We start from the raw sequence: 26,334 nt of genomic DNA on the forward strand, positions 1-26,334 counted from the left end.
GGCCAATGCACATGCCAAGTGTCACAGTCATGTGACCGCGGTAATGTCTCTCCTGTCAAGCACCACAAATGACAATCAATTCGGTCTCCGTACGCATTCAATATACTCTTTATTATTTAAAGGGTTCATCGGATGCCCATTTGCCACAAGTTGATATGAGTCTTTGACTATGATTCTGACCCCGCCCCTCTCTTCCGAGCTGCTCTCTGAGAGACGGTAAACTTTAGCCACATTTATCATTTAGCTAACTAGCAAGGTATCAGGAAAGGCGATTTGCAAAGAATCATAAAAAAAGTATACTCACTTCTTCTTTAGGTGAGGCTGGATAACAAATGATTTGTGGCACATTCCTTTCACAAACAAAGGTAATCCACTGCATCATCAGCGGCTTAGATGTCGGGAGTAAATAAAAAAACTGCTGTGTTCATTATTACATCTGACAACAAAACACATCAATCGTTTAGGAGTCATTCTTGTCTACATCTGCTCCGGCATCAAAACAATGCTGGAGTAATGATAGCTCACTCAGGGCGGGTCTAAGGTTAGACGCCAGTCCAGTCTGTCCTGAAACGCTACTGTCAATCAACAATCGTGGGAGGGGCCTGTCGGTGTGATGTCACACAGACAAGAAGCTGAGATTGGCTTGATTTGAGAAAGGGGTAATGATTTTAGTAGATAAAAAACAAAACAAAAATTATTTGTTATCATTATATGGTGGTTGTGTACACACTGCCAACACACATGTATGTTCAAACATCTTGTAAAAGTGCATTTCACATCCGATGACCCCTTTAATAATAGTAATAATAACTACCATGGTGAATTTACCACAGATTAGCATTGTTTGCTAATGTTACTAAATCAGTCCAGTGGTTCACAATCAGTGTTTCACAGTGAAATCTTTTTTTTTTTTTTTTTTTTTTCAGAAATAAGTTATTTATATTTTGTCACCCAGATACTTAGGTTTGTGCAGTGGCTTTAGGGCTGTTTGTTATCAGTAGCAGAAAATGGCTTTATTGTGTAGCTAGTTAGCAGATCAGAGAATGTAAACAACAGCTATGGCGGCTGCGTTTTCCACACAGGTTAAAGCTGCACATTAGCACAGCAGTCAAACAGACACCGCTTGGAGTGACTGAAGAGTTTGTGTGCTTTATCAGCCTGACTGACTTTGTGTGCTCCTTCAGTCCTTCAAGCGCACACGTAACACTGCGCTGGCAACAATCATAATATGACACCATGTTTTCTTGCCATTTTCTTCCTGTTTATAGTGTAATAAATGCATGATGGGATTGGGAACAGTGGTTCGCTGGAGGGTCTGAAGCTTGCTTTTTATACCAGTTGCGAAATGTCTTCAGGAAAGGTTTGGAAAGCCTCGTGAAATGGTTTCTCAACCTCATTCTGTTTATTTACAATCCGAGTGTGACAAATTCACTGCCTCATAGATGCGATGTTGTCTATCTCATGTATTTCAAAGGGATTTTTTTTTTTTTTTTTTGCAAACACAGAGCACAAACATCTGACATTAATAGCAGCCCATATAATAATGTCCGACATTCAACACCAGCAGGAATAAGGGGCTGTTTCCGAGCACATTTCAGTCAAAATATGCTTTCTTCATAAAGTTCTCCCACAGTTACATTTTTTTTTCACAGTGATGCAGCCTGAATAACGATGTTGCTGGGAAATTAGCTGGGATGCAGCGGAAAACAGCTGCATTCAGTTGCAGGCGATAGCATACTGGCGCTTGGATGTGACATTGATGGGTTTGATGTCATCCAACTTTTCCTGCAGCGTTTCATGCGATCCTCAAATGGCTGGTGGAGCCACAATGCTTTGGGGAGATGCATGTGTCGTATAAGTGACCTGCGTACAGGGACAGTGGACTCTGAACCTGTCCAGAAATCAAAGCTTTTAGTGTCCTGAGGAATCTTCCCGATATAAATAGATTACCAATGTTTCAGCTGTCTTCTGCCACCAGCGGAAAGGCTGCAGATACAGAAAAAATCCTTTTCTGCCTTTCTCTGTCTGTCGTTTTTATCTCTCTAGCCTCTTTATTTGAGTTCTTTCAGCTCTGGTATGTTGTGAAGGTCTCTGCCATTCAGTGTAATTTTCCACAATCTGAGTCCAGAGGAGGATATCATGAGCACACTCGGGGGTGACAGCGCAACTGTCTGAAAGCAGGGATCAATTCAGGATGCCTGCTTCACAGAGAGGTCAAAAATAACAAGTAGCGTTTCCCTCTGATCAAGGCGTAGGTTTAGATTTTAATAAGAGCTGAACATACAGTATGCAAATGATGTCATTCAATTATTTATACATCGTTCACGCAGACTTAGTCTTGCTCTGCGTTTTTGCACCCATTGTGCGTATCGTGGATATATCTTTGTTTTAGTCCTTCAGGGAAAGATAACCGATGATGTTACTACGACAGAGGACAACTGCAGGGTTCTAGAAAAAAAAATAAAAATCATATTCTCCTTAAGCAAATATGTATTATCTAGCATAAGCTGTGAGGCTGTTCAATTATGTTATATGCGTATTTTGATTTGATTCCTTTCAAAATAGTGTTTAACATCCTACATTTTTATATAACATTGTTTCAATGTTTTTTTTAAACAAAGTATTTTATATGTTCCAAGGCTGCACTTATTTGATCAAAACTACAATAATATTATGAAATAATATTACAATTGAAAATAACAAATTAAATATAATAAAATAATTAAAATAAATAAATTTTAAAGTACTTTAAAATGTAATTTATTATTTATACGTCAAAAAAAAATTATATATATATATATATATATATATATATATATAAAAAAAAATTTTTTAAGCATTATTACTTTAGTCTCTAGTGTCATAATTTTTTTAAAGTCAATCTCATATGCTGACTTAGTGCTTAAGAAACTTGTCTTACGAATATCAATTTTGAAAACAGTTATTTTTGTGTGAACCATGATACTTTTTTTATTTATTTCCAAGCTACTTTGAAGAATAGAAAGTTCACAAGAACACCATCTATTTGAAATAGAAATCTTTCGCAACATTCCAAATGTTTTTGCTGTTACTTTTGTTCAATGTTATGTGCCCTTGCTGAATAAAAGCATTACATTCTTTCAAAGAAAACATCTTACTGACACCAAACTTTTGAACGCTAGTCTTTAATTAATAATGAATCAGCTCTGCTCCAAAACCTGCTGAGCTGCCTATGTAGGTTTCATAGGAATGCATTGTGTCTGGCTCTTTGAAACAAACACAAAGATGCTGCTTATGTACGGCGTCTTATAATGTTCGATTTCGTTAGGATGCTGCCTTTGTAGGCAGTAGATAGCAAGGCAGCACAGAAGGTTTTGGAGAACAGCCACAGTCAATAGTTGTTATACTGTACAGTCACTGTGCCGTTCACATTCACAAATATTTCATTTCACTGAGGCACTTTCAGAAAAAAAAGAAAACCAAATCTATATTACGAGACGAAGGAGAGGCTAGAGCGTTTCTCTCTAAGAACATGAGCTCCTAAAATGTTATTGAGGACAGGAAACCATTTGGTGCAACAGAATGAATTAAGCCAAAGCAATACAAGATTATCCAATTATAAGACTAATATGGCTTTAGCAAAGGTAATTGCTTTGATGGGGCTTGCGATTCGCTGCATGCACCGGACAGAAAGTCCAATAGGAAAACCGACCGCACTACAAAAAGCTTCTTCTTTCCTTATGTATTCTGTGACATAATCTATAAATCACATTAAACTCTGTGAATGAAAGCCCACGCACACACGCGCACACAAAAGATGTTTCTACTCTTCGGCTGGCCATGTTTTCCTTTCTCTTAATTGCAGTGAAGTAACCAGACACACCACTGGAGGTTGGTGAAGCAAACACTGAGTAGATCTTATCAGAATACAACAAAAGAGGCCACTGGAGCCGCGGTGGTGACGGGGGGCCACTCGGCGGACGGGGTCGGCTGGGCCGGGGGCTTGCAGAGAAATGTGCTTCGTTCAGCCGAGAGCATGAAGATAAAACAGCGCTGTCCATCACGGGAGCTAATGACGGTTAGAAATATCCCTATTAATTATAAATGCAACATTTTATTTGCTTCTGCTTGAAATTAATATTTAAATATTTTCAACAGCTTAGAAAAAAATGCATTTTATCATTGTTTGTTGTTATTAAAAATGTGGCTGTGTGTGTGTGTACGCACATTTTAATAATAAAATAATATCATACAATTCTTTCTATTATATTCTTCCCACACTGTAGATTCTCGAGTAGCATTGTGTAACTTTTACATTTAATATTTGAATATTTTAAACAGCTCATAAAATGTAACTTATTAACTATTAAAAAGTAGCATTGTTTATTATTATTAATAATAAGTGTGTGTGTGTGTGTGTGTACAGCATGTGTGTGTATGTGTTCACAGCGTATATATTCTTCCCACACTGTAGAATGTATCTATTTTCAATTTTAATGATAACATAATTTTTTACAAGACTACTCAACAGTTTAAAATGTGCTATTTTCAAGGTTTTGAATGTAGTATATATATATATATATATATATATATATATATATATATATATATATATATATATATATATATATAGATAGATAGATAGATAGATAGATAGATAGATAGATAGATAGATAGATAGATATCTAACTGGAATATCTAACTTTTTTACATTTTTTCAGATATCTAACTGGATAAATGTAAAAAAAATAAAAAAAAATGAATATATATAATTATATTATATATAATTTATACAATTTTTATTTATTTTTTTACATTTTTCCAGTTAGATATCTGCGGGTAACTCTCTTGGCTCTCGTGTGTGGCGTGAGACAAGCAGCCCCACCACTGTTTGTGTTAACAGGGGCGAAATTCACACCAGGCATGTGTGAGTTATGCAAATGCCATTAGGAAGTGTTGGACATTTCGCAGTTTTGTGCCGATCCGAGTCATTTCAGCAGGTGCCACAAACCAAAGATATCAGAACTACCATGTGGCTGAAACACACTTTAAATTATTCGAATGTGATTGATGGGTGGTTCCTTTATACACACAGATTTGATCTTTAGCATTATATAAATGAGTATTTTCCTTTTATATGTCATTTTTGTATGCCTTACACATCCACATCCACTCAGTCTTGACTCGTCAGTTTATGCGACGCATGTAACACGCTGTGACCTGTTTCCCCTCCTTAAGCTGTTCACATTAGAAATGCATTGTGGTCATTATAGTCAGCCTGAGAATAAAGGAAGTCAGCTTATATCGTCTGCCGCTTAATCCTGCGCTTCACAGCCAGAGCTGCGGCCTGGCAGTGCTACACACGCTCAAGACACATGGAGCAAAGAGACCAGATCACACTCCGTCTCTCTTTCTGCATCATTTCCTGTCCTCTGTACTCCCGTCCCTCAGGATGAAAGTCCTATATGTTACAGAAGAAGACATTACAATTCAAACGAGGCCGAATTTCAACATGACTTCAAAATGAGACCCATAAATGTTATTGAGTTCTTTTTCTCAAAGGTAATGGCTCCGTCTGCCATTCTTTGTTTTTATTTCAATGGGAGAGAAAAAAAAAATGTCAGGTATAGGTCTTGATTTCATCTAGTGAGATTTCATTGGACCATGAAAAGTGGGCGTTCCGCATCAGAATGGAGCCTGAATGCGAATTTGCAATGGACACGAGCTCAGATCTTTTGAGGAGCCATTTTTGACTGAAGGTCAAGTTCACCCTTGAGGTTTTTATGTATTCTTTTTTTTTTTTTGTGTATCCCACTTTTCCAACTTATCCATGTTAGTTGCTGTTACTGCCATAACATTGACCACATTAATATTAATCACATTAAATTGCTTTGTTAACTATTGGCATAATTTTAGAAGAGCACATTACCAAGAACAGTGTACTGAAACAATGCTTTAATAGCTTTTTGGATGCAGCCTTGCTAACATCAGCCAAAAACGAAAGTCACTGCTGAGGTGAAACAAGTCCAGGGTATCTGCATGTGTGTGTGTGTGTGTGTGTGTGTGTTTATGCAAACATAAGGCTTTAGAAATAATTTTTAAGAAATGCACAAATAATAATAATATTGCACACCAATACAAAACAAACCAATACAATCTCAAAATATCTCAAAATATTTTACTTTTAAAATAATGTTATATTCAGCATGTGCTGAAACTGGTGTGTGTGTATATATATATATATATATATATATATATATATATATATATATATATATATATATATATATATATATTAGGGGTGTAACGATACGCGTATTCGTATTGAACCGTTCGGTACGACGCTTTCGGTTCGGTACGCGGTACGCATTATGTATACCGAACGGTTCGTTGGAGTATTTAATTATATTTGAAAAAAAAAAAAAAAAAGAGAGAGAGAGAAATATAATGATATGCGTTCAACAAGGTAGCCCAATAACCCAAACAACGTAACAGGGAACGCCCCTGACACTCCCGAAGAAGAAAAAAACACCATCTTATATGTTTATGTTAGGCTACTCAGCAGGCGCTCGCTCACTCAGTACGCGCTGAAGGCTCGTTGCAAAATAGCCAATGCGTTTAACAGACTAGAAATGAGAAGATCCTCCAATAACCAACAGGTCTGGTGTTTGGATGCACTTTGGATTCCCTTTAAGCTATAATGGTGATGGCAAGAGAGTGGTTTCCTTTCCAAAGCGCTCGGGCAGAAGCGCTCATGAGGCGTCTGTCTTTGCTAAGCAACAATGACGTGCTCTCTCCATGAGACGCGGAAATTTCAGCGAAGGATAAATGGATTTGCAGCTCTAAAAATCGCTTGCAGTAGCTCTGCTACTAAATTTATTTCAAAATTGCAATCCATATACAACTATGATCAGCTGATCCTTCATCTTGGCTGAGCTCTCAACGTTGTTACGGGAAAGGATGAAGCTGATTGGTTGGTTCTTGTCACATGACCCGCGGTGCGCTTGCGGCATTCTGAAAAGTTGAGATGTTTTTACATTTTGCTGTATCTAAAACGTATCGAACCGAACCGAACCGAACCGTGACATCAGTGTATCGTATCGAACCGAACCGTGAATTTTGTGAACCGTTACACCCCTAATATATATATATATATATATATATATATATATATATAAATGAATTAAAGGTCTGATACAATAGCAATGCAATACGCAAAAAGAAGAATGTACATACGCATTAAAAATGTAATTGGTTCAACTTTCAGTTCGTGGTTGAGTGAAAATCCCTGATTCCATTCAGCAGATGATTTGTATTGTACTCATATGTCAGCCAAGGTACAAAAAAAGAAGAAAGAAAAAGAAAAGAAAAAAGGAAAACAAGGGGATTTATATACATGAATCCAGTTTGTAAGTATTGCAGCTGTCATTTCTCAGCCTAGCGTGGCTGATGCATTGTGTTAAATAAGCACACACAACACAATGGCACTGACAAGCTGCATTTGAGCCCGAACGGCCAGGTGAGTGGTGTCAGAGAGAAAGACACTTGAAGGCTGTTTGTATTGGGCACATCAGCACCAGAGTAAAGAGTAATGACTGCTACCTTTAAGTAATTAACTTAGCTCTGCAACCTGGCTGTTCGTCTGAATTAAATTCTCCACTCATTATGTGTCATCTTACGCAACGTGGCCGACGGCCTCCTTCGGAAAATCAATAGAGGCGGAGCTGTCAGATGTCACTCGCAGACTGATTAGCCAATCAGTGTTTACCCCTTGCCAGCACAAAGGTCTCACACCTTAATAAACTCCTAATCTCTGCATCTGAATTCAGATTAATGCATGGAAGCACAGCATTGATTTAGTCGTAAGAGTTCTCTAGCTTGCTCTATTCGGAGGAGCCCAAATTGTGCAGATCTAGGAACAGTATTCTGTTTGAATTGAATTGAATTGAATTGAATGCTTGATTTAAACTACTCAAACTGGTGTATTCGGTCAGGAAACCTAAAAATGTGCTTTATAATTTATTATTTAAAAATGTGGCATTACTTTTTTATTATTTCAGCTGAATCAGAACCTAACACTTGGAGGGATAATTTAAAGCTAAATTATCTACAACAGGAGGTCATGAGATTTAGAAACAAAGTCCTTGTGATTATACTCGTATGATTGGCTGATAAACTGTCGCATAAACCTCACAAGATAAAGCTGACCTCTGACCTTGGAATGTTTTTAGAAAACAACTTCCTGTTGACCCCAGATTAGATTAGTTATCTAAGGATTAGTGGAATCTGCAGGAAATGTTTTAACTGTTGTTCTGTTTCATTTTATGATAAGAATGTTAACTACCAATCAACATTTTTTGAGCACTTATATATGAATTAAATTTTTTTTATACATTCTTCATTTTTTATAGATTAGATAGAACAAATAAAACATGTTCAGCACACATGAGAACTCCTTCAAGATTCATCTTTTTTTATTCGTCACACATATGGTTATATAGAGAATATACAAGCAGCAGTTGTAAGTCAGGTCCGCTCCACGGACAGTGCAATTATTACAGAATACAAACACAAAGAAAGTTGTATAGAAATATAGGTATGGAAAAAGTAAGATAAAAAAGAATAAAAATAAAGAATAAAAACTAAAATGCGCAGGTCAGTTAGTAGACTTAATATTAAGATGAGCAGGAATGCACAAGAGGAGAATGTGCAAACATTGTTTCATTACTGGTTGAGCTGTAATAAAAGCTAAAATGTTAGATTGAAGTTTATTAACATTTTGGTTATTATAAAATATTATAAAATAGTTTCCATTTGTATTATTGAATAGCTTTAATGACTTTATTACTGCTATAGTTTTTCACAACAATACAACGTAAAACCGTTTAATAAAAAAGTTAATAGTAACTATTAATATTATTATTAGACTATTATTATTAGTAATAATACAAATTATTTCATAGTTTTAATTAATAATTTGTGAAAGTAAATAATAAATACAATTAAAAAATAAAATTAAAAGACTTTGAAGATGTTTTGTTGTAAATACTTTGCAGAAGGATTACACTGTAGACCAACCTCTCTTCAGTGTTCTGAAATAACAGGTGTGTGCTTGAAAAGTGTGCTTCTAGAAACCAGCCGAGACACAGCCCTTCTCCTAGCACCAGACGTCTAATAAACCTCTCTCTCTCTCTCTCTCACACACACACACACACACACTCGCTTTCTCTCTCTCTCTTTCTTTGCTCACAGATATTGTTTACCCTGTACCTGGGTTCCTACCTTCTCCTCTCTGATGAGAAATTGAATTTTTTGTGTTTTTTTATTTTTATTTTCTTTTTAAATACCAATTCTGGTATAGATAAGTCATGCCCCCTGTGTGTACACCAAACTAAATATGTGTAGTTCGGAATTTGAAAATGAAATAACACGAATCACGCTGTGGACTTCATTTACATTTAAATCAAAATAAACACGGCAGAGCACAAGATAAACGCTAAACGCATGTAATCCACGATGCCAAAATATTCCTTTCCACACAGTAAAAAATCAAATCAAATCGATTACAACAGCTTTGTTTCTTTCCATATAACGGTATAAGTATATAATTGTTACAATCATTTCAGAAAAACAAAAAAAAATGTCATTAATTGTATTGACTTTGTTTATTGTTTTGATTCACTTTAGATTCACACCAGTATTTATATTTTTAAAAGTGATCAGAAACACGCATGCAACTGATCACTTTTTATTCTTAATCTAATTATATTTTGCACTGTAGAATTATAAACAAAACCATTTTTTTATATTATTTTATTATTATTTAACAACAAAGTAATTTTAATTATGTATGTATTTATTTTTAATTCATTTATTTATTTTTTAAGAGATAGAGCTATTTAAGAACAAATCCAACAGCTTGTTGTCTGAACACACTCTGGAGTCTGGGTGTGTGCTGCCCACAATCTGCAGCTGATTAAAATGGCAGCCTGTGTAAAAAGTCTGCCGTCCCACTGTCACACAAACCTTTCGCAAGCAGAAACAAATGCTTTGACAAAACGCCCTGCCTTCCTCTGATTACTGATCGTAAAATAAAAAGCACCGTAAAATGCAGGTATTTGACCCACCCAAGGCAGCTGAGCACTTTACATAAAACTCCAAGTGTAACAGGGCTGTTTATTCCCCGCAAATTGGCGAGCGTTTATCGGCACAGCAGGATGCTCTGTAAACACACAACTGAATCAGAAACAAGGGAAAGAAATCATCTGATTTAAAATTCTTGTCAAATCAAATGTGTTTTGATTTGTTTAATAAAAAAAATGTGTATGGCCCTGTATCCTGTATCACAGTGTCTCTAAAGTAAACGGAGCGAATGTCAATGCTAAAGTGTCTCCCCTTGTTTCTGTCAAAGTCATAAAGGCACGTTTATTTCTTTATTTTTAAAGTATTAAATCAGTGCTTTAAAGACTATTCAGAAACCATAGCTTGTGATGCTGTATGTGTTGTTTAGTAAGTCTGACTATTTGATTCGGCTGTGCAAACGCTCTCATGTTCAAAGAACAATGGCTGTCAGTGGAACACACACACACACACACACACACACACACACACACACACACACTACTGTGTATTACGGCTCTAATAAAAGTTATTCCACAATTTGGCTTGTTCATTATTTAGGGCTCAACTGTGATTTAAATCGACTCTGTTTAACTTAGTTTGGAGTGAAAAATGTTCATTTTTGACACATTTTATTGCTCATACTATGCCAAATGTTCTCCACATGTCTGATATTGACCACATGGCGATAATATCGAGATCAGCGCACAGGGCCACAAATCATAATTCCCAGATTGCAAAAAAAAAAAAAAAAACAGTCAATAAAATACAAATTCGGAATATTATGAGAACAGATGAGACTATATAAGCACATTAATAACTGGTCGAGGACATCTCGCTGACAAAATTAAATAAAAAAAGCAATCATTATTCATGCTCTAAAACTGAGACTTTCAAGGCTGACTTTAAAAAATAATACTAAGAAGAAGAATATTCACTTCATGTTTATCAAACAATGTCTACACTATTTAGACGAAGCGAATCGTGAATAATCAGACATGTGCCGGGCTTTATATGTCTGAGACTAACTCATGAGCAGAACGTGTGTGTAGGTGTTATGAAATCCATTCATCCCTGCATTACTGGAAATGTAGAAAAACACTCTTTTTCGGCTCCGAGTGAAAATACCTAAGCAAGTTCTCTGGTGGATCTCATAATCCTGCTCATGTTTGGCTGTTTTCTTTTCTCTGATGCAGGAAGGGGGCCAGAAAGAAACAGAGCCAAGGAAAATATTCCTTTGAAATGAAAAGGATGGGATAGTGTTTTCACACACAAACACAAAGACGAGGAGAATTGAACTACAAGCCCCGGTCCCCCTCTCACCCCTCCTGTTCTCGGGGCCTGTGCTCCAGCTAATAGAGCACAGGGCTCAAACAGAGCTCAGGCCACTTTGAAATGCTAATGGAGGGGCTTCAAACAGAGTCCATTCACACTTATACAAATTCAAAGAAATATATATATTTTCTTTTTCTTTTCTTTTTTTGGTCAGTGAATGTCTATTTAAAGCACAAATGGTGACATGCAAGAATTCCGACTAAAAACCACTACCATATGGTAAAACTCTGCATCAACACCAAAAGTCCTGTTTCGGAGAAATTATTATGCCCTTAAAACCTTTTTTAAAGGCATTTTAAATAAATTTATAAGATCAAATATTAGCCTATTTTAAAGCGTGCAATATTTTTTTGTATTTTGTTTTTTATTGTTATTAATGTAAAAATGCAAGCATGCCATTAAGCAACAATTTAATATATTAGATTAACCAGAATGCAAAAGAAATCAATCAATCAAATAGAAATGACAGTTCCCGTCAATATAAACTGCACATGTAGGTCCAGACCTGCCTGTCAATGCAGACTCGATATGTTTAGCAGTTTTTTAGCGTCTCTCACATCACGCACCGCATTTCAAACAACACCGGAGCGATGTTTACCCAAAAACATTTGTGATTCGCCCAGTGTTTTGGTAACATTTCAAATTACAGCGTCCAGGTGCAGATATTATATGCTATTATATTTAATTACTACAGTCATAACAATAATAATGTGTAATTATGAGTGCCGCAAATAATTATAACACATTAATTACATTATTACTACCATGTAATTACAATGTAACACGCATACTAATGCAAAGTTTGCCCCTGCAAGATCTTTTCACAGCAGTTCAGAGTGTGTTTGGGCAAAGAAGTGCCACCGACCGGATTCTGCTCATCTCGCTGCTGGCACCAGGGGCCTGGGCGCGGATTAATTATGAATGTGGGGTTAAAGGATCTAATTTAACAGCGGCTGCTCACAAGTGTCCGATGTTACATTTAGAGTAAGCCAGGTTCAGACAATTTCGACTGCACTGGGTTCTTCCAGTCCCCTAGTTAGCACTCGATCACTGCTGCCTGCGCACCCTGAGCCATTCTTTTCACATTAATCAAGCTGAGGAGTTAAAAACGACCAAAAAGAGCCTGAAATTGCTTTTAATTATAGACACAAGACCTCAATTTAACAACCCCAGTCAGGCTTTAGTGAGTTCAACAGTTGATGTAGGTCACCACACGCTTGTTGTAGGAAGCAAAAGGCAATGACAATAAATTAAAGTGTGCAGACTTCACCGACACCTTTAAAGAATTTCCAGTGGAATGAAATATATCCGCGGGATTTATTTGAAGACCCCTTATTCCCACACTAATAGTTTCCATTCAAAGAAAGAAAGAGAGAGAGAGAGAGATAAAGAGTAAAAGACAAAGAAAGAAATGGCAGCCGACCAAATCAATCCACATCTGGTTGTGTTTTGATAATAACCATTTCTCAATTAGCCATGGTCCCCCTTTCCATCATTTTAATTACTCTGAACAGAGCAGTTCTGTTCTTTTAGAGTCATCCAACTGGAGCTCAACTCTACTCTTTCTTTTCCATGCAAGTTATGAAATGTAATGCATATTTAAAAGACAAACTTCGCTCTATCGTTATTACTTCACACTATCCTTATCTTAGAGCCTCATTATTATTTTCTTCTTAATATATATATATATATATATATTTTTTTTTTTTTTTTTTTTTTTTTTTCGAAAAGTTTGAGTAACTTGTTAATCACCCACTTCACAGCAAAATGATTTACATTTTTATAAGCGCGTTATAATCATTAACAAAAAGCGTCTTACCTTTTGTGAGTGAGCGGGTAGTTGAAGAAAAATCTGACGGAAAGTTAATGAATCAGTTGAGGCAGTTACAAGCAGGTATTCGAACAGGAGCAGCGCGTTTCAGCGCAGAGCGCGCACATGGTCCGCTCATCCGAGCCTTGTTCTCAGCGCGAGCGCTCACATTCCCGCAGACCGGCGCTCAGTCCTGCGCTCCGCCGCGTCGGGATGAAGAGATGCGGGTTCAGTGAAAGAGTCCGTGTGTCCTGCTGGAGGAGAGAGGGAGGGGTGACGGGGACGCGGAGCAGTTCGCAAGGCAACTAATGAAAAAAAGAGCAAAAAAGCAACGCGAGAAAAAGCAACAAGCAAAAGCAGTCCTCTTTATTTATTTCAGTCCTTTGCGCGTCTTCTTCGGGTTTGTTGAGTCCCGTTCCAGCCGGAGAGAGAGCGGCCCGCGGCTGAGGGCTTTCTCTCTGTGCGAGCTGAGCCGAGATGTGAGAGAGAGGCTGCGCTTAAACCCCGGAACTGGATCCCTGGATCGCACGGATGCGGACTCGGCGAGGAAATGTTCGCGTAGACGTAATCACGAGTACAACTTAAGCAACGGCTGTTGGGGAAGACGATTACGCAGAGCCGAGCAGGAAAGTAAAGCAGATTATTTGTTTTGTGTATACAACTTTTGGCCAGTTTCCATTGGATTTGCACTGCTACATGCCCTTCATTGGGGCACACAGGAGACAGATTCCATCATACACGGGGCAGGCCGGCCTGCTCAGCCAATGACTGCACATGTTTTCTCACTGTAATTCTAGCTTGCATCAAAAAGAAAAAGTGCAGATTTTCGTCTCTTTTTTTTTTTTTCTCAACTTGGCCTCAATCAGAAAGACCCACTGTAGCCATGCAGCAACCGGAGCAGTAATCCACAGAACAAAGGTGCATGCATGCCATTTGCAACAACGCACTTACCATTATTCCAGTTGTTGACCGTCCTCACAGTCAATGACCCTGAAATGCAATGCACATCCTAGAACTGTTAAAGAATGAGTTGAAAAGGCCATGCAAGGAGAAGCATGCAATTGCAACGCATCCCCCCTTACACCTGGCTTTAATAAAGCTTCGGAGCCATACTTCAGTCAAATACAGCAAGTCAATGGTGTGTGGTGAGCGCACTGGCGCCGTTGTCCTATGGCTGCCGTCGCATCATCCAGGTGGATGCTGCACACAGACCCCACCACATGATTGTAAAGTGCTTTGGGTGTACAGCAGTACACATTCAAGCGCTATATAAATGCATCATTCATTCATTCATTCAACCCTAAGTTGCTCATTTCTCTGTTTCAGTCGTACAGCAGGTGAGGCTCACAGCATAAGAGTGCACACATATATTTTCACATGCATAACTTTACATAGTAATAGATCCATTTCGGGGGACAAAAGAGAAAACAGATGTGATAAAGGTCATTCTGATCTTTTTTTTTCTGATGTTTATGCATTAGTTTTGCAGAAGTAAAACCACATGTGTGTTGCATTCTTGCAGTCAGAGGAAGGCAGTGGGGTTTAGTGGAATCACACACGGACAAATACACACCCACTCACATACGCACATAAAAACACGGCAGCTCAACGATTTGATCTATTAAAATATTCTAGAAAAAAAAAGAAAAAAAAAAAATCTTTAATTGATTTTGCTGTTATCATTTTATTTATTTCAATGGGAAGTACTTCAGAGCAAACTCTTCAAATAAATAGAGTAGATTAATAAATTAATATGTATTATGTATTAAACATAACTGAATTGTAAGATAAATTTATATAAGATAATAATAATAATAATAATAATAATATTATTATTATTATTATTATTATTAATAATGATAATAATAATAATAATAATAATAATGATAATAATAATATTTAAAAGCAAAGTAAAACTTCATGTTTAATGTGTTTCTTAACCCATGTGAATTTTAAAGAAACTGTCCTTGTAAAATGAATCTGCGCATCCGGGAACCTGTAACAGATATTTGTAATTTTACTATGAATACGAATTCACATGAACTGTGGTGTATTGTAAAAAAGAATAACACTGTTTGGTCTATTCAGGATTGAACTGTATTCATTTGAGTTGCTCTTTATGTTATGTAGCGCAGCAGATTGTAGCTTAAACAAGGATTAGCGCAGGTATTAGCTGTGCAACACTCTTCCAATCATGATCATCAGAAAATGTGCAGCTTTCCTCTGCTTTGCTGTTTTCGTTAGGTCACACGAGACCATAAAAATAAAACAGAAAAATCCTCTGAACTATCAACCAGCAACCCTCCCAGTCATATGTTTGTAATGTTTTATTTACATTGGTCTGTGTGTGTGTGTGTGTGTGTGTGTGTGTGTGTGTGTTTGCGTGTTGGTATTTTTCATTTCTTTAAAAACATTTCTGCTTTCAGAATGTGTGCTTATCTACATTTTTGTATATGGAAAACAGATTTTTCATCATCAGACTGACTTTATTGCTGTAAACACGAGGGTTGCGAGTGTAAATGTGCATGTCAGTCAACGTATTGTGCTTCATTTGTCATTCTCAAGATGTAGTTCTTCACAAGATCACTTCCTGTTAAACTTGGTAATTTACAGTATGTATAAATTTGTTTATTTATGTGTTTGTGTGTGTGCATGCGTGCATGTGTGTGTGATATATATATATATATATATATATATATATATATATATATATATATATATATATATATATATATATATATACACACATAATGGTGTCTCTTTTAGAAAATTGCAGTGGTATTCCCAAACTTTGTCAGGAATTTCAATAGCTCAGAAATTGCTCATCAAATTCTTAAAAACCCAAATAATCTGCTCTGTTTTTCTTTTTCTCCCAAGGAGTTTTAGGAGAACATCTTCGCCTAAGTTGCTGCTTAAATTCCAACTCCTTTACGTCTCCTGAGCTATGGAAGAGGAAACTCTGAGCAATATATAATTCATCATCAAATACCACTAAACCAACCGCTTTTGACAGAAACTGAATGAAAACTCTGCAATAAACACCCAGAACTATTTTAAATACATTCAAAATGCTATCAAGTAAAACCAGCCCTCCTCAAATGTCTCCTCGCCTTTCCAAATCTCTCTGTTTACTCAGGGGAGGACAGGGAGGAACGCTCCCAAGCCTCAAAGGAAGTTCACATTCTACTTCCTTTATGGCCGCACAGGTTTCTGGGTTACACAAATGTCAAATAACTGACCTGTAAAGCAAATGACTTGTACAAACAAATGCCACTCTCCCACATGGAACGCTAACACAGCCTTCAACGGTTTGTACTCGTATGTCACCGTATTACGCCGTGATTTTGTATCCTCTCTCAAACTCTGTCTCCCTCTCTCTCCTCCGAAACACGATATCTGCTAAAACAAATATCTGTGAAACAAATTTAACCAGTGCTGAATGGTTTAGCAACTGTTATTAAGGTCACTGTAATTTAAAGTCAGTGTTACGTCTGAACTTGGAGGCTTGATGCAAAGACATCCACAGCCAAGTGGAAACAGATGTGGCGTAAAAGCAGATACAGCAGCGCTAGCCAACAGCTCAGCCCTTCTCTGAGGTCTGCCAGTTAAGATGAATATAGCCTAGACATTAGCATATACAACTGCCCTACGACGACCTGTGAGACTCCAATTCATTCTGTTTACACCAGAGGCCAAAAACCACATTCTGCAATAACGTTGTCCCTTACCCATTAGGAAGCTCGGGGTGATTCGGTGTCTTATCCAAACTTTACAATTATCTGATGTTGATACAGTCGGAGATATCATCTTTAAAATTAATGAAGTGCAGGACGTTGCAAAACCAGAAACCCCCAATGGGCTTAATTTTTTTAATAATTTGAGTATTTTTGGCTTGCGTTCAGTGTATTTGCTGTTGGTCCTCAACACATTACATTGAAAATAATTATAGATATTTTATTCACAATGAACTGAAGGTAATTTAATGAATTAATTTTATGTTTATTGTCATTCTGTATATAAGTATCAGGATATTAAATGCTAAAACAAATCAAGAATGACCACCGTGAAATATTTTACGGTTATTTAAAATGAATGATTGACACCAAGCAGTCTTTTACCTTTAGTGAAACGTCACAATTTAACTGGGATAAAGACCCCAAACCTCTGTACTCATATAATAATAATAATAATAATAATAATAATAATAATAATAATAATAAAAATAATAATGGCGTTTGGACATTTAGAGATGCTGCCGGTGAGTTTCTTTTGTTTTAATTAAGATGAATACAGTAAGAGAAAGGTAGACGGCCAAAACCAATGTGACACTACAGGTCCCCTCTGAGGTCAATAATCTTCTGAAATAATTGCCTGAATACTTAATTGAGAGAAGATGAAAAATCTCTCGCAGTCATACATAATTGTAAATGCGCAATCCCCAGTCCAGCTGTGTACCCTTATTAATTATATTCATTTAAAGAGAACTCTTTCGGTTCATGTGAAAGACGATAATTATAAAACTTTTTGAATGCATACAGCTTATTTCCATAAAACATTATTGTCCTAAATCTATTCATTGAGTGCTCAGTTATGCATAAATTGGTTGAAATGAATGTTTAAACTCATCTTAACTCCATAACAACTGTGCAACCTCATGAGGCTTGTGGCACAATAAAACAGGGTTGGATGAAAATTTCATTTCCTATTTACATCAATTGATGCACTTAGTTAAAAAAAAAAAATGGACTAAATGGTAATACAGAGTTGTGTCCGCTAAATTGTTTCTGGATATTCAGTTGATTGTATTTAGTGTACTATTTCAGTTTGACTACACAGCTTTAAAGTAGGTGAAACCTTTTTAAATTAGTGTTAGGAAGAAAAAAGAAAAAGATATGGATCAATGTCCACTCTTTTGTTTTTGTTTTTGGTTTTTTATTCATATAAACATCAGTAGGCATCGGTGGCAGCTCTTGGCTCTCTGCAGAGTCCTGTGAAGGATAAAGCGCAAGACATGGGAAGTACATACATACATATATGTATAATAATAAGATTTTTATTATTATTATAGATTTTTTTTTTACTATTAGAAACTAAATGAAACCAGACTATAAATGGTACATTTTTATTTTTTAACATTAACATGTAAAATTCTTACCAGCATCTGAACTTAACTGAACTGCAAAAGCAAATTATCTGCAGAAGCTGACTGTTTGTTTGTTTGTTTGTTTCATTTAATTTTATTTACAATAATTGGCAATAAAAATAAATAAATAAATAACGGTTGGGCTACTGATGGGCATGATGCTTTATTTACAAATGCTTTGTAATTAAAGGACGAACTATAAATGTGAATTTTAGAGATTCTGAGCTCATGGTGGTTCATAGCAAAGGGCTGATTATTATTTTATCAGTCTGGATTTGGTTAATCCGGTCTACTTGGGCTAAGGTAAACTCTGCTATGAATCAAGTCTCAGTTGCTTTATTTGTATTTCTGTTCATTTTAACCAGTGAAATGTTGCTTAAAGTAGAGGTGTCGCTACCTTCAGGTTTTTATTATTTTATATATATTTGTTTTTCTTCAGAAGGACACGCTTGTGCTTGCAAATCAACAAAAGAAAAGTTGTACCTTCAAATGTAAATAGATGGAAATAGATAAAGATTGGTAGAAATATATAAAATGACAACACAATTTCATAATTTCCAAAAATATTTAAGAAAGAAGACCAATCAGAATGCATCATAAAAAAATATAACAAATGATTACAATGTTACCATCTCTTGGTAGTTTTAAAATAAATGAGAAATTCCCCAAGTCCACTATAACCAAATAAAAATAAATAAATAAATAAAAAATGTCAATCATAACAAAGACTGAAATTATCTACAAAATGAAGTTTCAATGAAACTTGTAATAAAAATGGTTCCAGTTGAAGTATTTTAAGAAAAAAATAATAAATAAATAAAACAAATAAAAAAATAAAAAAAGTGATTGGCTCTTGCTTGCAAAAAACCTCACAGCCACGGGAGTTGTGAATGGCTGACAGGGCATTGTCATGCGGTTGCTAAGGTGTTCTGAGTGGCTTTAGCATTTTGCTATGCGGTTGTTGGGGTTTTCTGGGTGGTTGCTTCCTGCCCCAAGTCAAAAGAGCTCACCCCCATGTCTCTATGGTCACGTACACACTGCTAAACTTCTAAATTGACAGCTACAGTACAGCTGAATGCAGGAGTGGATCTCCTAAATTATAGTTCCTAATAATTATAGAGAATATACATTACTCAAAATTTAGTTAATTTAATGACAACCATAGCAACATTTTGACTTTTCATGAGAGTAAACTACAATGTCAACAATTTTCCCTCATTTTGTTGAAGCTTAATAATACAAAAGTATTATTTCTGATTTTAGATCTATTATTGGTAGCTATTGTTGGCAAAAGTATAATTTTTTTTGTACGATTTTAAACATTGAGCTCTCTGAACTGTGATTACAGAGAATGGGTTTCTTACAAAGGCTGGTGAGAGAAATAATGAAGAGAGACAGTATCAAAAATTTTCAGTGAGTGTAGCCAAAAATCGTATTTTATTGATAACTGGTTGTTCAGTTCAAATTAGTCCTTAATATAGTCCTCAACTGTAAAAGAGCTTACCTTAACCAACGCAATCTAAATAGATTCCTTGAGTATCTAAATACTGAATACTGAAAACGTTAACATAAAATTGTGTGTGCTGTGCGGTGCCACATCAGCGAACTTATCAGCTGCCGTTCTTCGTTTGTCTGGGAACAAGAAGAGAGATTTATTTAAACCATTAAAAAAATAAAAAAACATTTGGAACGAGAAAGCTCCTTGGCCTTTGAATCATTTGAAGATTTGCCACCTACCAGAGGACAGTTGTACACACAGCTAGAGGATATAACTTCAGCAAAGGAGAATGACCTCTGTATGCCTCAGAGCTCCAAATCACACAGCCCTTCATTTCTCCCATGAAAGACATCCCCGCTGCTTGGACTTCACAGCTGCCGAGCAACTCCATTGGAATATATTGGATTATTGGAAGAGCCGAGTGCACTGTGGAGTCTGGCCTCGCTGGGGTTGATTTTAATGTTAATTCACCACTGCAGAGTGTCTTCAGTGATACAATGGCCTGAAAGAGGAAGAGACGTTCCTGTCAACAAAATCCCAAACAGCAGCGTGAGGTGGCAGACTCCGCTTTAGAACAGAAATAATCCTTCGATGAAATCTGAGCCCAATTCCCAGTCAAACTTTGTTAGCCCATTACACGGTATCAGAAAACAGTATGCATTCAGCATAATTTTCATTTTCAGGCGAAGAGTAACCCACTGGTGACATGATGAACTGTATGTTCTTTTATTCCAAAATCTACTGCTGCTTTCCATGTTCATACACTCTATGCAACAATTTTGCTTCATTGTGATTCAATTTTAGTAATATGTGATTTTCTATAGCACTCACCTAGGTGAGATCTGATGGAATTGGGTTGGGATTTGTCATAGCTCCACAGAATTAAGTTATTGGAATTCAAATCCAATCGCGCTTTGATGAACATAACTGTGCATGTTCTTTTGTGCATATTCTTGTTGATTTGGTAAAAAAACAACAAACAACACAGCGTACAGCTGCAAGAACTAGTCACCATGCCTCACACAGTCAGCAGCTACTCGAAACAAATTAGTTTACTATTGGTAACAAAGTCAACGAGCGTGTGCGGCAGATGACACAACCAATCACATCACGCTCCAGTTACGATGCCCTGAATGGACGTCTAACGGAAAACCTAATGCTGTGCAGGAAAAACTTCCCGAATTGCATAGAATTCCGAAATGCCATCAATGTTAATAAAGTAAATTGAAGGAGTAGATTGTCTTTCTTCCCTCGCCTGACTGTCCGCCGAATAAATTAGCTCTCACAGATTCGCCTGTGTTTTTGACGTAGAGCACCGGCGCTATAGTATTTCCAAAGAATGTCATATTGCAGATATGTGAAACTGCAAAGCCGAATATGAAGCCAAGAGCCAGGAAATGTCATTCCTTTGACATTGTACATATTTCAGTGGATTTTCATTCTGTCAGTTACGACTCCCTATGCATGCCAGGAAGCAGAAAGCCCACAAATTATTTAACTAATTTTTCAGAAATCCTACGAAAGCCCTTTCGCTTTTTTTCTGGACATTTCAGCCCCAATTAGTAATAAATCCAGCATTAAACTCATGTGCATATCCAGTTACAATAATTGCTCTATTGACAAAAGCATGCCTGGGCCTTTCGGAGAGGATATTCTCTCTATGGTTCGCAATCGGGCAGCTGTTGAAAGGCTTGGTTGCACCTTTGAGTGACTGCTTGTCAGCAAAGTTCTCTGGTATCAGACAGAAGCCGAGCTCAGGTGACTGGGAGCCCGAACCATCATGAAGTCTTGCAGCGAGTCCCTGGAGCCCAGCTGCATTTCCTCACCATCACTCAGCTCGGAAACATTTCATCCTTCGCTCTCTCTCACTCTCATTCCTCCCGGCAACCACCATGACTTGGTCTGACTCATAGTTCTGCACTTTTTGCTTGAGATCTCGAGTCCCTGAATGTTTGGGCAAGAACTGTGGGATCATTGCCCTGATTTTGAGACTCGTTTATTAAAAGTCATATTCAAATATGCCAAAACTGAGTGCACGGCTGACAAATCTTCAAGGACCTTTCAAATTAAATGCAGAATGATTCCTTACCTCTCTTTTGGAATACTGTCTGCTTTTGGAATATCAGAGCATTCAACAATACCGCATAGCCTATTGAAAGCAGTCAGATACTGAAATACAACACTCCATCTCAGCATGCTGAACACATGATCAATATGCAGCTACAATTCACGAACCAAGAAACTGATTAGCAGCAGTGTGAATTGATTGTTCCACACCCACACTGATCTTTGTATCCTGAGACCGTTCAGTGCATGCAAGTTCTGTATAATTACTTACACTAATCTCCCCGTATGCATGCTGATCTCTATATATTTTCAAAGACCTCTCTGTTGTGATCTCTCCATACTCCAACTGATCTCTGTTCACTCTTGCACTGATCTAGCTTCAATAACTCTGCTCGCACAATACTTGTCTGTGCACTGCTTCTGATCTCGCCATACTTGCTCCGTTGAGAACATATACCTGACGCCTGCGTAAAACCAAATATCCAACAGGACCATCAAACTCACCCAGTACTCACTATGATGCCTCTGATCTCTCCATACTTGCTCTGATCTTCCCTTTGAGAGCCAACCAAAGCCAAAATAATCATGAGGTTTTGTTTTCACTGTCCATATCGATACAGAAAATTAGTCTCTTTCAGTCCTCACTATGATGCCTGCATACTGCCTCTGATCTTTCCATTCGGATGTCTCCATACTTGTTCTGGTTTCTCCTTTGAGAATTTATATCCAACACCTCCTGTGTAAAACCCCAAAAAGCCTGCAGAACAATGTGGTTCCACTTTCACTGACACCATCAATCCAAAAATCCAACAAGCCTTTCACTGTCCGTATCAGTCTCTTTCATTAATCACTATGATGCTTCCACATTACCTCAGATATTTCCATACCCTGATCACTCCATATTTTTCTGATCTCTCCTTTGAGAACTTATACCTGACACCTCTTACTTAAAACCCAACAAATCCAACAGAACGATGATGTTCTATATTCACAGTCCATATTTACGTAGAAATTCAATCTTTTCTTTATGATGCTTCTGTACTCACTAAGATCTCTCTATAGTCATTTAGATTTCTCCATCCTTTAATCCAGGGGTCTCCAACCCCGCTCTTGGATAGAATTCAGCGTCAGGGCGAACCAGCTAATGAAGGTGCTCAGGTTTACTTGATATTTGGATGCAGGAGTGGTGGGGTTGGAACTGACATCAAGGACTGTGGTACAGTTGAATTACTTTATTGCCATTTACAAATCCTCACCCACGGACTCATGGGATAATAAGGTGTTCATCAGATGCACACTCAGATCACTCCATACTCACTTCTCTCGTGTTTTTGTAATGATATCCTATTTAAGCGAATCCCTACATTTCAATCTCTCCAAATTCCATACACTAATCTTTTCATAATTACTCGGTATTTAATCACTCTGATCTGTCTGTTAATTCTTCAGTTTCAGTATTAAACAGTAAAGGCATTACGCGGAATTACACAAGAGTGAATTTCCTAATAGTTTGAAATGCGTTGTATAAGGGAATGTTTAAAGAACCTATTATTAAATTGGTTCCCAAAGAGGGGTACAGTACAATACAAAAAACTACATCCAATCCTACAATAGGGGCTGCTGTGGGGTTCTCATTGGTTTCCGCTACCCATACAACAGAGTGCCAGATGGAAACAGTTTTTAATGAAATGACTCACATTTTAATGCTACTGTGGCTCCACTTGAGTGGATCCAGCCATCCCTGGCCTAAGCAGTCTGGATCCTTTAATATACTGCAGGTTTTATTGCAGTTGCAATCCATACAGATCTGATCAATGGATGATAAATTTGGGATTTCTTTGGGCTGCTTTCAAAACCCTCAAAATTCCTCTTGTCCTAAGATTTACCAAACTGGCTAAACCCAGTTATGAAACTACGCAGTAAAGCAAACGAGCATGCCACACTTCCTCCCAAACTAAAATAACTCAGTGGGTATAACAAGCGGCTGTCAACGTATGATAAAGCACCTGATCTGTGAAAGACCGACCTTGTGATACACAGAAATGAGAAATGGATGTCTTTAACAATCACTGTCAGAATGCGAGAAGGAAGGTTGTGTAGATGTTGACTTGAGAAGATGCTTGTGGAAATACTCTGAAAATCGTACAAATATAACCTGCAGTGCAAAAACCAAATGCAGTGACAAACTGTAAATCCAAACCTGCCCCAGAAAATGATGTCAGGTCCTATTTTACAATGACCAACCTGAGGTGCATTTACTGAAAGCAGCTATGTAAGATCTTGTGACCGTAGTTCTCTAATGATACTTTTGGGAAACACACCTCTTATCATTTAATGAATACCTGCAAGACTAAATAATCATAGGCCTTAGAGATAGTAAGCAAACATACTCTAAGATGTTTCCCCCTCCCTTTAATTTCATGGGATGGTACATTACAGTATTGTTATTATATTATATTATATTATATTATATTATATTATATTATATTATATTATATTATATTATATTATATTATATTATATTATATTATATTATATTATATTATATTCCTATGCATGACTGCATAAAAGTCAAAACTTATCAGGTCGAAAATATTTATGTTTCTAAGATACTAAGCTTTACTTTACCCTAAAACATTTCATTATTTTCTTAATGTGATGTTGTTCTCTGAAGCCATATGATATGATATTCACTGAAAATCATCACCCCTGCTTCAGGTCTCAAATCAAATTATCTGCAGATTTAAAATTATGACATTTGGTTACAATGGTTTGATATTATGTCCAACCTGTGGAATATGTGTCATATTTTATTTAAAAGTGCATAGAATATAGTATGCAATAAAAATACTTGTATGGTGCTTTTGTAGTTTTTTTATTTTTACATCTGTGCAAAAATATTTTTGATTTTTAATGCATTTGAAGATGAACAATTCTCACTTTTTGTGTGAACTACTCCTTTAAGGAGAAAAAAAAATCTGGATTTGAAAGAGAAATCAAATGAACGTCATGCCAGGCGTACCCAACAGTGTCCTGCCAACTTCTCTTCCGCAGACTCTCCAACAGACCCACAACTTAATAGATTCCCAGACCTGCTTGTAAATAACCCGAAATGTCCCCTAAACAAGATTTGTTAAATCAACTATACAGACCAGACAGAAAACATAATTAACATTTCTATCTGCTTTCCCCACGGCTCTTTTGCGCCATTAATCTGAAGAGGGAAAAAAAAAAATTGTGTTGCTGTTGTTGTTACTGATTGCTTTCAATTCGTCATAGTCATAAAGATGTGTTAACAACCAGAATAACACTCTCATCAGTACTGTGTCAGTGTACTCTCTAACCTGAGCAGTGTATTGAATCATAGTGCACAGATGAGCCTATCAGAGGGAGGGATTTAGAGCTGTCACTTAAGGCAGCAACCAATCAGATTACGGCCCATTCTAGGGACGTCCAAGACAAGCCTGGTCTTTGCGAGACTCGTAATGGCTGCCGTGTTGGTATAATACTAGATGTTCCTTCAGCAGCTCACAAATTGTCTTATCTCGGCATAATGGGTGCATGTCAACGAGGTGGCATGGTTTAAAGAATAGTAGCAACACAACGAAATGACTCCCTTCTTAAAAATAAAGAGAGGAATTGATTATAGTATTCATCCTGTGCTATAAATACCCAGTACATGAGTTGGCCCATGAGGCAGGCAGAGGAAGAAGGGTAAAAGTGGCTTGCATCAGATACTCTCAAGCAACCCATGTGAAATATTTAAATGAAAGGAGTTTTTTCTAGTGCATAAGCTAATAGAAAAGCCTCTCTGTTGGCACCAGACTGTCTGACACAAACTCAAATTGATTCCTAATTGAGTTTGTATGGATTTTGATCCGGCTTTTGTTGGTTACATTAAGACCTGACCAGTCTCATTTTACTGGGGTCTATGTGGGCTGCAGGCAGCTCTGCACAGCGCACATTGGCTTACACCGCGAGTACTAAAACTGTTGGAGGGGGAGAAAAAAGCACGTAATGGAGGAATCTTTCCTCTGTTTTACTGGCCTGTTTCCTTTCTCTCACTGTGCTCTAGGCTCCTGATAAATCAAAGGAGATTTTACTAAAGGTGACAAAAGATGCTGTATTTTTTCTTCAGGCTGGTTGCCTTTTCTTGGAAAGGAGTACATATTTCACACCAGAAGGTTTTTCACTTGGGCTTCTAGTTTGATACAGCATTAAATGTGTGGAAAACAAAACTATAGCGTGTATCGAACCTTTGCCTTTGGCTTTTTTTAAACGATAAAATGTAAAATATCTGGAGTCATTTCACCTGAAATTGAGCTATTTTGAAAACATTTATCTAATTTGAAAGGAACACGCTCTCAAATACTTTACTATCTG

The 26,334-nt window shown here is 36.9% G+C and overlaps 1 protein-coding gene and 1 long non-coding RNA gene across 21 annotated transcripts in view; one reads left to right on the forward strand and one right to left on the reverse strand.

The window, feature by feature from the left end:
* Positions 1–13,798, reverse strand: part of LOC127967771 (adhesion G protein-coupled receptor L2) — a 103,649-nt gene extending 89,851 nt beyond the window's left edge. For 4 of the 20 annotated variants that reach the window (XR_008155824.1, XR_008155825.1, XM_052568449.1 and 1 more), the window contains exon 1: positions 13,253–13,795. The gene's annotated coding sequence lies outside the window, so the exon portion shown is untranslated. Of the gene's footprint in view, positions 1–13,252 lie in introns of all 20 variants that reach the window. The other 16 variants (XM_052568436.1, XM_052568437.1, XM_052568435.1 and 13 more) reach the window with 8 other exon arrangements.
* LOC127967778 (uncharacterized) overlaps positions 1–26,334 on the forward strand; it is a 327,620-nt gene that overhangs the window by 237,071 nt on the left and 64,215 nt on the right. The window lies entirely within an intron of this gene.

Source organism: Carassius gibelio, chromosome B11 (genome assembly GCF_023724105.1).
Source record: "Carassius gibelio isolate Cgi1373 ecotype wild population from Czech Republic chromosome B11, carGib1.2-hapl.c, whole genome shotgun sequence".
Lineage (NCBI taxonomy): Eukaryota > Metazoa > Chordata > Actinopteri > Cypriniformes > Cyprinidae > Carassius > Carassius gibelio.